Source organism: Drosophila sulfurigaster, chromosome X, assembly GCF_023558435.1.
Source record: "Drosophila sulfurigaster albostrigata strain 15112-1811.04 chromosome X, ASM2355843v2, whole genome shotgun sequence".
Lineage (NCBI taxonomy): Eukaryota > Metazoa > Arthropoda > Insecta > Diptera > Drosophilidae > Drosophila > Drosophila sulfurigaster.
In genome coordinates this window covers 17,830,718-17,848,961 of record NC_084885.1, presented here as the reverse complement: position 1 = coordinate 17,848,961, position 18,244 = coordinate 17,830,718, and the positions used below count along the sequence as shown (strand labels likewise).

Sequence of the window (18,244 nt, the reverse complement as noted above, 5' to 3'; positions counted from 1 at the left end):
AAGGAAAAGCTCGCCAAAGCAAAAGCAAAGCACAAAGAACTGAGCCGAGTATCTAGGGAAATTTTTGCTTAATTAGTGCAACGCGTTACGTATTAGTTGTTTGCATTTATTTTTGTCTGTTGGCAGCATGCAACTTGAAATCAAATTGAAATGGGAATACAATGCTGGGAAATCGATTAGCTTAGAAGTAAAAGTTGTAGCTTGTTAGGGCACGAGCACAACAAAAAAAAAAAAAAGGGAAAAGGGTTAGAGCCTGGGTCTTAGTGCCCCTTTCAGATGGGAACTTGAGCATTTGCCGCAACACTTGACTTGAATTCCATGTGTATGTGTGTGAGTGTGTGTGTGTGTTTTGCTTTTGTTAATTTCTGTTGTTTGCCGCTAACCCCAACAATGGGGGGAAAACAGTCAGACAAGCTAGCTAGGCACACACACAAGCTATGCAGGCAGACAGACAAATGAACACAGATGAAAAGTAGGATAAGATGCGAGGAGCAGGAGGTGGTTGAATGAAGGGGGCGGGGCGGGCACAGCAGGGGCGAAGATTGCGACATACAAGGCAAAAACCACATAAAAAGCAAAAGGCAAAATGAATAAAATTGATGTGCATGTGTGTAGTTGCAATCGTCTGTGCGTGTGTGTGTGTGTGTGTGTGTGTGTGTGTTTAGATTACTCATACGCAGCTTAGCCGTAGAATGTCAGGATTCTACTAAGACTTGCCTGTGTCTCCGTTTGCTTTGCTTTTCAATTTGTTTTTGTTGCTGCTGCTGGTGCAGTTGTTGTTGTTGTTGTTCTTGTTGTTGTTGTTATCGTTGTCGGAGACTTGTTGTCTTTGTTGTTGTTTGATTTTTGTTTGTTTATCTATATTTTTTGTTGTTGTTGTTGCTATAATTAGTATGCATCAAGCACTGCTTCTCCAAAAATATTGCACATACGCACTGTAGACTGATTGCACAAAAAAAAACAATTGCAAAAAAATATAGATTTCTTTCTTTTTACTTTTTGTTATAGTTGACTCACATACATAAAGTTAAAAACAATGGGGGAGAGAGATGGGATAATAAACAAACATGAAGAACACAAAATTAACAAATATCGCGCACAAGCTCTCAGATATATTCTAGTTTTCGTTTTGCTTTAAATAATTAAATATGATTCGCTTGCTTTCTTTTTTTTTTGGTTATTTTAATATAATTTTTTTCGCATTCGTTTTTTTGTATATTATTTCGTTTTCGTTTTTTTTTTTTTTTTAGTCACGCTTTGTTTTGTTTGCGTTCGCGACGTTGACTGTGTGAGTGTGTGTATGTGTGTGTGTGGCACTTGATGCGACTTTCGGTTTCGCTGAGTGCATAAATGTGTGTGTGTGTGTGTAACTATGGTCTGTTTGCGTGTCAACGCGCGAGTGTGTCTTTCTCTCTGTGTAAAAGTGTGTGCGTGTGTGTGTGGGCTCTGTAATCCGCACAAATCCGCTGGTAAATTTGAACTGAATGAGTTCAAAAGCTAAAATGAGTTAGCATACCGAAACGGTTCAGTTGATTGGCGTTGCGCTCGCAACTTGCGACTGACGACGACTGACGACTGTGCGACGATGAGTCGCACACGAACAATGTCCGAGCGATGCCGCCACAGACCAAAAAACGAGGAACGAGGCTGAACAAAAGTTCAGGAAGAAGAGAGCAAACGCGTGAAAAGCTCGCCAAGTAAAAAAAAAACTTTCAAACAGGTTTGCTCCTATTTTATTTTATATTTCTGATTTTTTTTTTCGTTTTCTGGCCAATATTTGGCACGAAATATCCGTTATCATTGAAAACGTTGCATTTTAACAACTGTTATACAATGCACTGTACATGTATAACAGCCCGCAAGATCTTTGCTACTATAAACAGTGCTTCAAAAAATTGCTGATCGCAATTGAAAAATATGATTTACTCATCTTCATTTTTAAATTTTAATATATTTAAATATTTTTAAGAGTTTTGTCAGACACACACAAAACACACACTCAAATAAAAATAATAAGAAATATAAATTTAAAAATTAATAAAATAAAAAAATAAATAGAAAAAAGGTTGAATTTGGGGAAACACTTTGAAAATAATCACTGCGCTTCTCTAACGGTTGAAAAATGACTCTTTGAGCGACTTCTCTCAGCTGTGACTGCTGTGAACTGTACAGAACTGAAGTGAAGCAACAACTGACTGACCGAACAGAACGAACAGTTTACAAAAACCGACTGCAAGCAGTATAACACACACAGAGAGCGAGAAAGAGCGAGCTTTTTGTCCTTTGAGAGCTGAGCTTTCAAGGCTCTGGCGAATGGGAAAGAGCGAGAGAGGGAGACGGCGCAACAGCGAGTAGAGTGAGAAGCAAACACAGTCATGCAATTTAATTCAACAATTTCGTGTTATCCTGCGAAGCTTTCGGCGACTGCTCTCGGCGCCTGCGCTTCGACGCAGGGATAAAGAGAGTTGAGCATAGGATAGCATAGGATAGCATAGCCAAAGCATAGCTTATAGCACAGAGAGAGAGAGAGAAAGGACGAAAGGCTTCTTATGTTTCGCTCGTTGGTGTTGTTGTTGCTGGTCTCGCACACCTGTGATTTAGCGAGGACGTGCACGAGGACGTCGACGTCGACGTCGACGAGGACGTGGACGAGGCCGAGAGTTGTCCACGTTGTCCTCGTTGCCAGCTTGCTGCCAGCTGATATTTACCTTATTCCCCACAGCCAAGCAGCAACACCACGAAGAAGAAGATGAACACGACAACAACGAAAAAAAAAGAAAACGAGAAACAAAAAAGCAACACTAGACACAACAACAATAACGCAACGCTTTATTCACAAACGCACTTAGGAATGATAGCCCTGGTTTATGCTAATGTTTGCCGTTGCTTAAAGTAGTCCGCCAGTCACTCAGTCAGCCAGTCAGTTCGTCATTTTTTTTATACGTTGCTTTTTTTTTGGGTGCCAGAAGTTTGTAATGAAGCTGCTTCCCATTTGGATATGGCTTATGAACCGAACCTTGAAGGCTGTCATCGACTGATTTCTCAACTTTCTCTGTTCTGTTTTGCTTTTTTTAGCACTTTATAAAATTAACTTGGTTTATTTTGTGCAACGACTTTATTTAAATAGCAGGCTAGAAACTGGCAAATTAACTTGACTTCCGCGAAAAAAGGCTTATTAAACATTGTCGACGCCTACGAAAAAATACATTCTGAAAGCAAGCGAAATTTTGCTACAAAAATGTTGATAATATTTGCCAATATGTATAGTAAATATAATAAGGTCTAATTATATAAAATGCAAGCTAAATTCTTTTTAAACGTATTTGCTATGTTTTAAATAAAATGATTTATAAACCAAAATTAATCATTTTTAGTTTTGAAATGTATGAATTAAAAAAAAAGTTGTTGATCTTGTTTTTAGATTTAAATCAAAAATTTCACATTTTTAGTCCTACAAATTGTTTCTTTTGAATTGTTTTAATGTTGATTCGAAAATTTTAAGACTCGAATATTTAACATTTAATAAGCGTTTGTTATGTTAATTTTCACATTCTTGCGGATTAAAATATAGATATCCTATTTATTAGAAGCGAACTTTAATACTCAATATTTTAAGATATAGAAATTCTAATTTGAGATGAAAATTTAAAAACAAGATATATCTTTAGCTTAAAAAAAAAATATTATAAACTCAATTAAAAAATAAGCAAACGGAATCCTGCTTAAAAGTGTTAATCATATTTTGCAATGATTCAAATTCATAAGATCAATATCAATAACAAAAAGGGGAGTAGAAGTGTTGTGGGAGATTGTTTTAATGTGGAATGAAAGTTTAGCTGCTAAAATACTTTTGCAAAATAATGAATTTAGACAAAACTCATTCGCCAAAGAAAAGGAGAAGTCGAATTATTTTAGAACAAATTTTAGCGCAGTATCATTGCATTAATATTGTATTTAGCTTGACCATAGACAGTTCTAACTTATTAACAAAATAGGAAAGAATATTTCCTTAGCTCATTCCCACTGTTATAACAATTCGCTCAAGGTCAAGTTTTACTGGTCCATTATATTTAGGGGCAGATCACATATATTATATGTATTTATCTATAAAAAGTAATGATATTTTTGGCCAGTTCATAAATGTGGTTTGTCATAAACTTTTGTACCACGTTAATTGCAAAAAAAAAGGGGCCGAGGAAAATTGATGGGATAATACTTATGTCTTTATTACTATGTGGGGAGGAGGGGAAGAAGGAGAGGCTGCACAATCAATGCCCGAAGAAAATAAACCACTGGGACAGCCATGCAAATCAAATTATTTTCGAACACATCAAATACTTATGAAGCAGATTATGTGTACAAGTTTTGCGGGGATGGATGCGGAATATATGTTAGCAGCACAGGCAGAGTCTAACCCTCCATATTGGGCATTGGCCATAGACTTTAATAATAATCTTTGATGGTATCAGAGAGTCGCATTGACCGGCTTATTTATGGCCAGATAACAGTCGACAAGGCAATCGTGTGTCTGACTTCGCCAGTCCTCAGTCCTCAATTGACACTTAACCATCAGTTGTTTTTGTTTCTTTTTGGTTTTGTTTTTTTGTTTCTTTTTTGCGTCTCTTGGCATTTGAAGAAAAGCCAATGATAGATATTGTACTCTGCTTGTCATACTCACAACATGTCTTTATGTCTGCATACTTTTTGTTTCTATTTTTTTTTTATCGATATTTTTCCCTTTGACTTTAACACAATGCCGCCGTTGAGTGAGTGAGTGAACTGAAGCCAATAAATTCGCTGGAAGCTTTTGAGGCGTCGCTAAATAAATATACCTCGATTTTTTTTTGTTATTGCTGAATGATTCAATATGCAATTATACATGTTTTTATTACTCAATGTATGATTAAGAATTGCAGACCTTGCAAATTGTAAACAAGACAAATAGAGGGAATAGGAATGGGAATAGGAAATGAAAGTTGTGTTTCTAAAACACACTCGTAAAAAACGAAACAAAAAAAACATATTCACTCACCTTAAAAAAGAAAAAGGAAGTAAAATTAAAATCGAGCTTTGTAAAATAAAGAATTTAAACTAAATTTAAACACTTAAAAAAAGTGGTGAGTAGAAATATTGCGGGAGTTGTTTTTAATATCGCATAAGGTGCTTCATAAATAACATAATTTAAAGTACGCAACATATTCAACACTTTTTGCGAAATGTTGTGGAAGATGTTTTTGATATTGATTACAAGTTCAGCTTCATCAGTAACACTATTAATATAAGAAAACGTATTCAACGCTCATTTTCTTAAGCCAAAACAGGAAAGAAAAAGTGGAATAGAAATGTTGTGTGAGTTGTTTTCGATTTCTAATGAAAACTTTTCTACTAAAAATGAAAAAACTTCTTCAAAAACATGTTGGACATTATATCTCCCTTTATACTTTTGAAATTTATAATAATTAATCGCAACTGCATCTAAGCAAATTGCTTGATGCTTCGTAAACCAAAACATTTGTCGCTATTTTCTATGCGAAATAGTTCCCGTGTACATGCATTGTCAAACACAATGGGGAAAACTCTTTTGTTGCGCCTAGCGAAATCAATTGCAAATTACTAAATCGGATTATATGGCTGTAAGCCTTAAATCTGCAATGTGAAGTTCATTATATGCCTGTTCGAAATGGACGTTCAAAATGGACGCCGGTGTTTATTGAGAACGTGTAGAACAAGGCTTTATTATGTGCTTGGCAATTGCAATTGTTGTTGTACGCTGCGTATACGTGATATACACGTAGATGGATTTGCATGTGCCAATCGAAATTGTAGTTAAAAGTCTATTAAATTTTACAGCTTTGCCAACGCGTTCTGTGTCCAATAATGAACGGCTCAATGCTATTTCCTTCGTCCTGTTGCTTCGAAAGGACGCTACCAGGACGAATGCAGAGACGAAGGCAGAGACGCAAGCATTTCATTTGCAGACGCAACACAAAATAAACCTAATTACACTTTACTTTCACTTTCACTTTTGCCAGATACTTACAAGGTAAGTGCAGGGCGAGGGGAAAGGCGAGAGGGAGGGGAAGGAAAGGGGCGACAACGAAGGCGACTTCGAGAGCGACTTCGACTTCGACTTCGGCTTGAACGTCGGCGTTTTGGCGGGGTAAAAAACTTCAAAAGCCTCTCGTCCAGAAGCAAACTTTGCGCGATTCACTGGGCGCAATATAATTTGACTTTATGTACAATATTTTTTCTTTCTGTTTCTGCTTTCGATGTTGTTGTTTTTGTTGCCGTTGCTGTTGCTGTTGCTGTGCCTGTAGCCAATTTGAGAGCCAATAAAAGCGTTTAAAGAGCCGTTTCAAAGCAAAGCCTCCGCCCTGCCTCTGCCTCTGCCTCTTCGTCGCCCACATTCAGTGCGGCTCATCAAGCCAAATGCGTGACAGATTTTAGTGGACAACTTTCGTGGAGGCACACAAAAATTAACATGAACTGGAGGCACAAATGTGACTAGGCTAGAGATACCCTCCAAGGCATAGGCAACAACAATTAGCTCGGTTACTAAGAGCAACCAGAGAAGTGAATTAAAAGCGAGAAAATAAAAATTATAAATTACTAATTTAAAGAGCAATTTACCTGTATGTTAGAGATAAAATTCTGGTATGCGTTGAGCTAAAAATAAAAGAAGAAAACACATCAAAATTAATTAGTATGTTTCAAGAAATCATAATTAATATTATGCTGTCAACAACAGTTGAAGTAATAATAATATTTCTTTAATGAAACCACATTTAATAAATAATTTTTGTAATATAATATTTAATATAACTTTTTGCCACTGCAGATATATAATATATTTATGCAATATACAAATAAATTGATGTGTGTGATTTCTTGAAAGGAAAGATGATAATTGGTACACTTTATGGGAATAATATATAAATATGAACGCGTTTGAATGAAAAAGAAAAGAAAAGTAAAATAAGTTTTCTACTAAAGCACCTTAAATTAAAGAAAAATAATGAGTTGAACATATTATAAGATTTTTAGAATAAATCTCAATTTTTAGACTGCAGTAATAATAATGTTGTTAACAACACATTTTAAATATATTTTCTATTCACTCTTCTCTTTTCGTCCCTTTCAAATTGTCAATTATCTAGCTATAAACTTGCCTTATTTGATTAAACTCCTGCTTATTAAATTCTGCCAATTACAGGGTATCAGAATGCTAACAACAAGCAACAACAATGCGTATTGTCGTCGTCATCTCTGTGCTCACAACATAATGAACACTTTTTATATGCAAATAATCATAATAATGTGTCAGTGTGTATATATGTGTGCGTGTGTGTGTGCGTGTGTTAAAGTGTTGTAAAGCGCTTTTGAAGCGCTTATTTGTATGTGATTATTTAAATAATAAATGGGCGCGAGCTTAGGTCGAGTCGATCATCAGAGAGGCGCTCATAAGTAGGCAATAACTTTTGCTTTGTTGTGGCTTGTGAGACTTCTCTACTCCCTTCCCTCCCTTCTCCCTCTCTCACTCTCTCTCTCTTTGTCGCTCTCTAAATTCCGGGCAAGTAGCCGTAATGAGCATGTCATTTAGCGTAATTTCAGTTGATTGTTATGGCATTACAACAAGCAACAATAAGTGCGATAGGCAGAGACCGAGCAAGCGACACAGAGAGAGAGTGAGAGAGAAAGTGAGGCACACAATACACGCTGCTTCTGCTGTCGTATTGTACAGTTTACAGGAAGGACGAGGCCTAAGTTTGAGTTTATCTTATCATCACCCACAGTGCTCCTTCCCAGCAACAGCAGCAGCCTGCCAAAAAGGCAAGAGTGTGTCGTGTGTTGTTGTGTCTGCATAAATTACAGCTAGTGTGTGCTGTGGTGTGTGCTGTGGCTTTTGTTGATTTTTGTAACTTTTGAATGGTTCAGTTAGTGTGGAACGAACAACGAACAGCAAGCAGCGAACGACGAACAACAAACGACAAATGGCAAACTAAGCAAGCAATTCACGTTCGTACTTACTTATGCCAGTTGCTACCCAAAAAGCATGGCTCGAATTATGGCCCATGATGGTTTACCTTGTTTTCATATGATTAGCTAGCGAGTAAAGACATAAATACAGCCATTAGCATTACTACTTGCACGACTTCCAAACCATTCCTTATCGTTATTCATTAAGTCAAGTTAGTGAAACAAAATATCAAATAAATAGAATGAACTTCATGTTGGCTTACTTTATTAAGAGATTAACTGCACAGAGGGAAAAAAATCGAGATTGAAAAGTAGATTTTAAGTCTAAGATTTTTTCAACCTTAACAAAAATCAATCTGAAAATAAGAATTTTAGGTTGAGAAAATCTTAAATCAAGATACGAACGCTAAATTTGTATTCAAGGATAAAAAACATCTTATTTTAGGATTCAAATTTTGTTTCAGCCATCTTTATTATCATAACTTTAATATCATAATTTGACAGGACATAAATATATTTGTTCATTATAGCAATAATTAAAGTAGCGTAAAAGCATAAACACTTCAGAAATATTGTGTGAATTATTACAATTAAATTCATAATTCCCAGAAAAAGCAACTGGCAAATAAGCAAGTTTTAAATACTGTTCAGTTTGCAGTGAAATAAATTGTTGCATCTAATATCTTAATGCTGTGATAAGGCGCTTAAGTCTCTTTAGCATGCTTTTAATTACCAAAGATGGGCGACAGCAAGTACGTGTAATAATTGAAACATTGCCTGGTCAACAAAAGTGTCAATATCTTAGCAATTTGGTGAGAAACATACATACTCGTATATTGTAGATGAGAATACAAGGAGGCAGACAAAACGATGGCTTCACACTTGGTTAAATTATCCCCGGCAAGTGGAGACAAAATTGTTTGGAATTAGTACAGGGGACACAGAAGCGAGGAAGCGGGGACAACGGGGATGTGAGAGAAACAGTCGCTCGTCGTATTAGGCCATCAATGGATACAAGCAATTTCGTTTAATTAAAACATGCCAATACATTTTGGCAGTGTCGACAACAACAACAACAACAAGAACAACGGCAAAGACAACAACGACAACGAAGATCAAACACATTTGAAATGCTGGCCAAAAGGCGAGCGACAAAATGCACACTTAAATTTTATGGACGAGTTGCAGCAAATGGAGCATTGTGCCGCATGCCAGAAGCTGTTACCCAAATCGGTTGGATGCCAGCGAATGACGATGAGGATGACGATGACGATGACGATGTTGATGTTGATGATGCCCACAGACACAGACTGACAAAGAGCAAGGCATATAGCGAAAGAGCGACAGAGAGAGAGAGAGAGAGAGAGAGAGAGAGAGAGACGACCCGTTGTCCTGCCCACTTGATGCTCATTACAGTCAATTGAAGTTAATGCAGCAACCAGCTGTTTTAGCCCGTTTTTCGTTGCTCTTTTCGCCGTCCATTTCTCTCTGCTTCGCTGCTGTCTCTTTTTTCCGCTGTCTGTTTGTTTGTTGTCAAACTCCTCGAAAGGTAAAAGCAGCGCAAGAAAAGATGAAAAACAAAAAACAACGAGAAACGAGAAACGAAGAAAAAAGCCAAGCGAAATATAATGAAAATTCTCAGCCTGTCATTATGGCAATTTAATCGAGCGGAAATAAAGTGCTTAAACATCATAAACAAGATTTAATGTGACAAAAAAGCAAATCACAGCGAGGCAACAGGACCAACATAAATGTCAAATGGCATTTGGCTAAAGATGACAGGCAAATCCTTTCCAGGGCCGTTTCTCTACCAAACACACCAAAAAAAAAAGAAAATACAAAATAAAATAACTGACAACTATGTGCGTGGCGAACAGCAGCTGAAGTTGGACTTGGGCTTGGGCTGGAGTTTTAATACCCGCTACCCACAGAGTAGAAGGGTATCATAACATTGTGACTACAGGAAATGTATGCAACAGGCTGAAGGAGACATTTTCGACCCGTTATAGCCATGTCCATATGTGCGTGTGAAGCACGGTATCTCATAAACTATAAGAGATACGTATTAAATATACCAGATTTATTTAATACGTTAATATTCGATAAACTAAATAAAGCCTATGGTTATTTCATTTACAATAATAAATTTCAGTGTGTTAATTTGGTATATAATACCATAATGTTAGTGTATTCAATGGTATTTTTTGCACCTAATAATATAACGATCTACCAAAAACAGGAAGTGGTATATTTTAGAATTATTCGGTATATTGATTTGGTATACTAGAATAATAATAATAATGTATCTATGTATCTATATACCAAATATACAATTTGGTATATTTTGTATTTTAAGAATAATACCTCTAATAATACCTCCAGTAATAATATAGCAATATACCAAATATAACCTATGGTACATTTTATTATTTTTTAGGTATTTGGTATATTTAAAAAATAATACCGCAATGTTTTGGTTTTATTCAGAATTAGTAGCGGATATCTCACAGTCGATCACACTTGACTGTAGCTTTCGTACTTGTTTCTTTTTTTGGGCTTGGGCTTGGGCGCTGTCATGAAAAATCGCGGTCTAGTTACATCTTCAAGCGTTTCGTTTGGATTATGAAACCGTTTACATGACAGCGGCAGGCAGTAGGTAACAGCCAGCGGTTGCAACACGACCCATCCTAATTTCTCTGTGTCTGTATCTGTGTGTGTTTGTGTGTATCTACAGGATATACTCGCCTCTCTGCCAGCGACACCTTTCGGCTTATCTAAATATTTGAGCTGCTGCTTCCAATGTCAATAAAACGAAAGGCGGCGGCAGCACAACTGGTCTCAAAAAAAAAAGTTTTTTTTTTCGGGCTTCCACAGAAGTACTCGAAGCAAAGCTGCCTACACTGGATACATTGAAAGCGAGCGGCGAACTTCAAGATACATTCTCGTGTATATCCAATTCAGGTTCGGAAAAAGGGGTCAAGCAGTAAATAGCTTAAGGACTTGGCAGCGTTTATTTACTGTTTCGCTTTGCCAAACTGTGGATAAGAAGAAGTGGCTCATAATTTAATACAAATTCACCAAACAAAATATTAAAAGCTGTTATCGATTAACTTCAATCAATTGGGGGGAATTACTCGTTATTGATCTGGGCAAATTATTTCGTCAATCATCAATCAGTTAAACATATCTTCGATTACTAAAATAAAGTAAACACAACAACAAATAGATAAATAGCTAGTGTGCCATCAATAAGTGTCTTGCTTGGCAGTCACTTAATCAAAGGCGTTATCAAGTCAGTCTCAAGTATCAAGTTACAAAACTCAAAAGACAAAACAAAAAAAAATAGGAAAAAACTGACAACTAAAAGTGGCAACTTTAGCCTATAATTGAATGAGCCATGTCTGCGTCAATTGGAACATCTGATTGATGCTGCATCGGCATACTAAACAGTAAGTAATCTGCTTTCTCACTTGGCCATGGAAATTGCTGCGATTATCGTGTGTCAAGTTGTCAATCAGAGACAAACTAAGACATCAATAATATGTGAAGAGGACTAAGCCGCTTATCGGCATTGCAATCAAATTACACTTGACTAAAAAGTCTTCTTATCTTTCAAAGTGAGTGTGATAAATCAATCACAATCATTTACAATTTTTGCAAAACAGTAATTAAAATCATTCACGTAAATATAAACTTATATCAATCAATCAAATCAGTGATGTGAAATGCTTAACTGATAGCATCATAACCAAGAGCCTCGTTGTCAAAGATCAATCAAATGAAATGATTGCAATTAGACTGAACTCAAGTAATCAGATTTTGCGTCGATTATACGCATGAATCAATCAATCAATCAGCCAGCCAGTGTTGTCAAACGTCAAAATGGCATACGGGCAACACATTTGATAATATTGGACAATAATTACCGAGTGTCAACTGAGTAAATATGAATTCATTTAAATTATTGGACACAAAACTTGTGTCAAAGCTTAAATCAAATCGCGAACCGAGCTCAATTAGGACAACATTAATATTAACAGCAATTGGTTGTCGATGTTGATTTAACATTAATCGCTTAATTCACCTCGACGTTGTGTCCTTTGTCAGCTATTTACAATTGATTGATGCTATCTATCATCGTCCACATCATCATCTTCTATGGGGGGAGAATGAAGAGAATAACTGGCTGTAAAGAAATATACTTGTCTAAAGACATATACATGTCAACATTGTTGCTCGTCAGTGTCTCATTTGTCAGGCACACATTCCAACACACACACACACACACACACACACACTCCACAATATAATCTTTCAAGCATATACCATAAAGTGTAGCTTTAGTTGCCTCTCTGTGTGTGTGTGTGTGTGTGTATCTGTGTTTGGTATTTGCATTTTGTGCTGCTGACAGCGCCTAAGCGGCCATTTTATCATGTCTACTTTTCAACACACAAACACACACGCACACACATAAAGTTATCACTATGATATGACAAATGATATGGCACAACAAACGAAATATGGAATCAACTGGCCAAAATAAACAAACCCAGTTACACAGCCTGAACAACATGCGATTGTCCCAACTCCTAATTAAGATAATGGTTACCCAGTTCGACTTCTTAGAAAGCAAACAGATCTAAGGGAATTTTTGCATCATCCGAATACAGCTGCTGGCTGTTCTCAGCCCAGGTCAAGGGTTGCGGCTAACACTCCAGTTCCACAAAAAAAAAAATGCTTCCTAGAAAATTAACCAAAACAACTCTTTAGTATTTTGGCAGCATTAAATGAATAATTGGAGAGATAAAAGTTACTCATTATTTCATTTTATTTCATTCACTCATTTTTCCTATTTTTATTTTATTTCATTCAAAGATTCTTCCTATTTTTATGTTATTTCCTTCACACAGTTTTCTTATTTTTATTTAAACGTTAATTTATTTATATTTGGAATTTTGTTTTTGGAATTTCATTTATTTAGTTATTCATTTTCTTTATTTTATTAACTTAACTGTTTTTTTTTTCTATTTAAGCTATTCACAAAAGATAAAGACAGTGTAAAAGTATTTTCTATTGCTGCAGTACATTTGATTTAACCGTGTTAACGAGGTAAATATTATTTCCTTTTGGAAAAAGATGAAGTATTGCTGGCGTGTCGCAATAAACTTGTTGTGGAGGCAAACTTGAGAGCAGCTGCAAGGCATTGGCTTACATTGTCCCAAGGACAACTTTACGAATAATTTCTTGACTCGCGATGATCTAAAATTACGAGGAAGCTACTGTGTGCTCAACAGCCAGAATTCGCTCAAAGCTCTCCATGCCTATGAGGAGTTAATTAAGCAACTTTAATGCAGCAACTAAATGCTGCCTGAACGCGTTGCCATGTTGATGAGAGTATTTTCTATCATTGGTTAACATTGCAGAAGTTTTCCCAACGAAGTTTTTTAAAGTTAAATGTTTAGAAACTTAAGCAGCTGCTGTTGAAGAAATCTTGCAAGATCATTAGTTTGGTATCGCGCAGTGATCTCTGCTCTCGTCAGTTGTATTAGCTACATAAATTCATTGCGATAATCACAATAGCACGAGGCAACGTTGCAACGTTTTGCGCCAAGTTGCCGCAGGTGCAAGTGTGCTTGCGACATTATGTGACAATTTCAGCGACAGCATCAAATGTCCGCTCAACGATGGTGAGGTAATTGCCATTGTCTGGCATACCATAAATTCGCAGTAGCACGACGCAAGTTCAAATATTAATGCCACAGACAGCAACAGCAACAGCAGCAGCAGCGCAGCAAGCTGCAATTATATGCGCCGCTGTTGAATGCAATTTGCAGCAGCAACAGCACGAATGTTGCCACAAGCAGCAGCAGCAGCAGCAGCAGCATTGTCGAAGCACTTTGAGCGATTGGGCGTCGTGATTAATGAGGATGCCATCGCTCGCTGCCATCAAGTGGATCACATTGACAAGGGCAAGGTGGCATTTCTTGACCAAATGCGACGCCAACAGCCAACAGCAATCGCGCTCGCACTCACAATCGCAATAGCAATCGCACTCGCTACAACACCTATTTGGCCAGCCATAATCACACTCCGTTCGCCCGTTTATAGCGATGTTGTTGCGTTTGCCACAAGGCGGCATCAACACTCTACTATCTCTGCTATCTGCCACTAACAAGAGCAACAACAACAACAACAACAGCAACAGCTTAGCGAAGCTCTCTAGTAAATGCAGCTGCTCAGCATTGTCCATAATTCAATCAATCGATCAATCAATCATCATCGCACATTTCCGCACGCTGCTTTTCACATCCGCATCGCAATGCGAGCTTTATTTATCTGTTATCTGTATGAAGTAACAGATATATATCCGGAGATATTCATTTGTTATTCTAAAAGTGCAGCGTACTAAATACTAAGTATTTGAATGTACTGTAAGTAAACTAAGAAAGTAAGTTATATAAATGTAGGGTTTTCTTCCCACATTTGTTTCTTAATAATTTTCTAAATAATAAATAATATCTGTATCTGTATTATAATAATACCAATTAAAGGCTTTCAATGAATACATTAAGGCATCATTAAGTACAAATAAATGTGAAAATGTATGTATGTAATATGTAGTAAAGTTTCATCACATAATAGTTTTTTTTTTAATTTCTACTTGTATACCTTTCAACTTCCATACTTCTTCCTCAACACTTCTATTTTTCTATACTTCAATTCTTCTATACTTTTATTCCTCTATTCTTTTAGTATTCTATTTTTCTATACCTTTTTTCTTATATACCTATAATCCTCAATGCTTTTATACTTATATTCTTCAATTCTTCAATACTTCTATTTTTCTATACATTTATTCTTTTATACTTTCATTCTTCTATACTTTTACTCTTCTATAATTTTAGTTCTATTTTTCTATTATTTTATTTCTCTATACTTATATACCTCTATTATTTTATTTCACTATACTTATTCTCTTCTATACTTCTATTCCTCAATACTTACATTCTTTTATACTTCTTCTCCCACTCTTACTTCTAATTCCACTTTTACTTCTAGTCTCAATAAACATTTCATGTTCTTTCCTCAAATTGTCTTTGCTTAAAATACCACTTTAGCAATTATTCGCTGTCAATTATGAGAATCCATTTGTGTGGATTGCATTGTTTACTTAATTTAATATAAATTCACCTGTCTTTCGGTGCTCAGTTAAATAAACACTTAGCTCGGTTGCTTAGCTAATTGTCAGACATTTGATAATGAAACTTCAAATGCATTGATGTGTGTTATTTTAGCAAAGCCGTGAACTTGTGACCTTAAGTCAAATGTGCAGAATGTCAGCATCAAATTGATTTTGCTTAATTTTTGTGTGAGCTGCAGATGCGATGTCAAGTGACCTTTTCGGTCTTGACGAAAATCAAGAAGATTCTTTTCAGCCAAGTCGCCTGATAAAGATAAAGACGATGCTGCAAAGTGTTGGTATTGCTGTTGCTATTGATGCTGCTGCTGATGGATAAACACCTCACATCATTTCCTTTCAGCGCCGCCCCCGCCTCCGCCTCCGCCCACATAACGTACAACTTAAATGGCAATTTAATTGAGTTAGTAGGTGGAAATTATTGAATTTTACATGAGTGCATTCACGATTCAATTAAATGACCGGACAGGCCACCACACATACACAAACACAAACATTGAACGAAAACTCAACAAAAACAGAATGAAAACAACAAGAACAACAACACAAACAGCCACCAAGCAACAAGGTAAAGGCCATTGGGAAAATTAAGCAAAATACAAACTAAACAACTAACTAAGTTGCAATTGAAAGCCAGACCAGTCCAACATCCATTCGCCGCAGAAACTGCCATGTCAATCATTTGTGGCATGCCGCACGTGCCTAAACCAGATACTAAGCGACCTATCGAATCCCACCCGAATGTGGGCAGCATCTCCATCTCCATCTCCATCTGCGTCACCATCTCTCAATCTCCTCAATGGCAAAGAGGATAAATGGAAAGCCGGAGCGCGGCAGTCAGCGACAGCATTGACAATGAAAAGCGCTCATGGTCGCCAGCTTGCAACGAGTTTCCAAAGAGTGGCCAAAGATAAATGCGAAACGCAAACAAGTTAAGAACAAGCTGAAAACTTCGTGTAAGACGCAACCATTTACATACTCTGCAAAACTCTGATGGATCAAATAGTTAAAGGTGATTTGTTATTTAGCAGGTAAAATGTACTTGATTTAGTACCGTAAAACTTGCCTTCTTCTTATACATGTTAATAAACTTGTAAAACGAAAATTATAGAATTACATTTTGAGTTTTTTATTATTATTGAATTTATTTGTTATGCAGTGGGTGCAAAGTTATGTGTGGTTTAATTACAAATATTTATACTTGAAAATGGAACCGCAATAATAATTGTTAACTGGGTCGATTACCAATAGCTTTCTTTCTCCATAGCTTACTTAAAGGCATATTGCTTAAGCTGACTTACTAACTAAACTATTAATACAACATACGCAATTCGTATTTTTATAGCGATCGCAATTTCATTTTGGTATAGAAAAATTACAACTAAATATGCATAATCATTTTAATTTATTCTTGACAATGCAAAGTGACAAATGGAAAGTGCGTTTAAACACTTGAATGCTAAGCAGAATATATTCTCATTATTTTATATAAAATACATAAATAACATACAATATTTCAAACCTGTATCTATCTGTGCATAAATTCAATCCAAATGCAGTATTCATTTCATTTGATCTTATCGATAAACGCATACATTCTATATACTTCATTCAACTGATAAGAAACTGTCCAACCAACTAAGCAGTTGGCATCCGCAGGGCTTGCAGCTTATTGCGTTGATGACACAAGGACCCAAGCGTTCAAAATTTACGCAACTCTAAGGAGACACAAACCATATGCAGCATGCTAAAACAAGTGTTATCCTTTTCTTTTCCCTTCCCCCGCCTCAATCATCAGCTGCTTGCAATTGTGACAAACTCCCATGAGAGCATTTGAATTCTTGAATTCTCACTGCGTTTTTTTTTTTGGTTAGCCAAAGTTTTGCTGGCTGCGTTGGCATTGGCTCATTGCATTATTTACGAAAAGCTTGCAAACATTTTGCCTGCTACTAGCAACTGGCTTCGTCCTTCGTCCTTGCGTGCATATCATAAGAAAAATGATGGCGCTCCGCAACATAAGCAGCAAACTGCCAACAACAGCAACGACAACAACGTTAACAACGATAACAACAACAACAACAACAACAAGTTGGGCAAAAGGCAGAGCAGCGAAGACAACACAAGCAGAACGACCTCCAATTAGAAATAGTTTGCTATTTGGCCGCACTCGCTTATGTGTGCGAGTGTGTGTGTGTGTGAAATTTAGCGCGCAATACTGCAACACACACACACATATACACACTAACACAGCGACACACACAGTTGCACACACAAGCACCGATTTATGCCCAGAAGTCAGCAAGGAGCAGCAACAGTTTCACCTTTACACCATATTTATGTTTGACACCACACACGCAGACAAACACACTTACACACACACACACACACACACACACACACACATATGTTAGCTCTTTTACACTCTCTCTCTCCCGCTCTTTCGCTTGGGCACTCCTTCTCACTCGGTCTCAGGCCATGCACAACCTTTGCGGGCGGTGACGTTGCTTTTGACCTAGTAAAATGCAACAGCGTTAAAGTCAAAGTGCGATGTTGTTGCTGTTTACCGTGTTGCTTGTTATTGTTGCTGTTACTTGCTGCTTGCTACTCGTTATTGTAGTTGTAGTTTTTGCTCTTGCCTAGTCGTAGCGAATGAAATCGCTGATGGCAGTGGCAGCAATACCTTCAACCGCACAGTGTCACCAAAATTGCCAAGCATCCAATTGACCAACGACACTTAATCTGAGCTGATCTGATGTGCATCGAACATATCATTAAAGGACATTATTTTTCCCCTAAACAACAAAGAACCATAGAAAAGAAGCAAAACCAAAGAAAACTTACCACATTACGTATACGTAATATTTAATAGCAACACATTTAAACAAGCAGAGATACTGTCTATGAAGCTTATTTCAATATATTTCGTATACAAGACGTTGGTTTACCAAATTACGTATACGCACATTTTTAGAGACATCTTAAAACAGGCCAAAACAATTCAGCAGATTACGTATACGTAATATTTGAGAGCAACACATTGAAAGAGACAAAAATGATTTACCAAATTAC

At 36.7% G+C, this 18,244-nt stretch overlaps 1 protein-coding gene across 1 annotated transcript in view; it reads right to left on the bottom strand.

Annotated features, from left to right (window-relative positions):
* The window catches only part of LOC133847439 (high affinity cGMP-specific 3',5'-cyclic phosphodiesterase 9A), a 140,201-nt gene that overhangs the window by 97,877 nt on the left and 24,080 nt on the right, over window positions 1-18,244 (bottom strand). The window contains 1 exon segment of the mRNA XM_062282478.1: window positions 6,631-6,666. The gene's annotated coding sequence lies outside the window, so the exon portion shown is untranslated.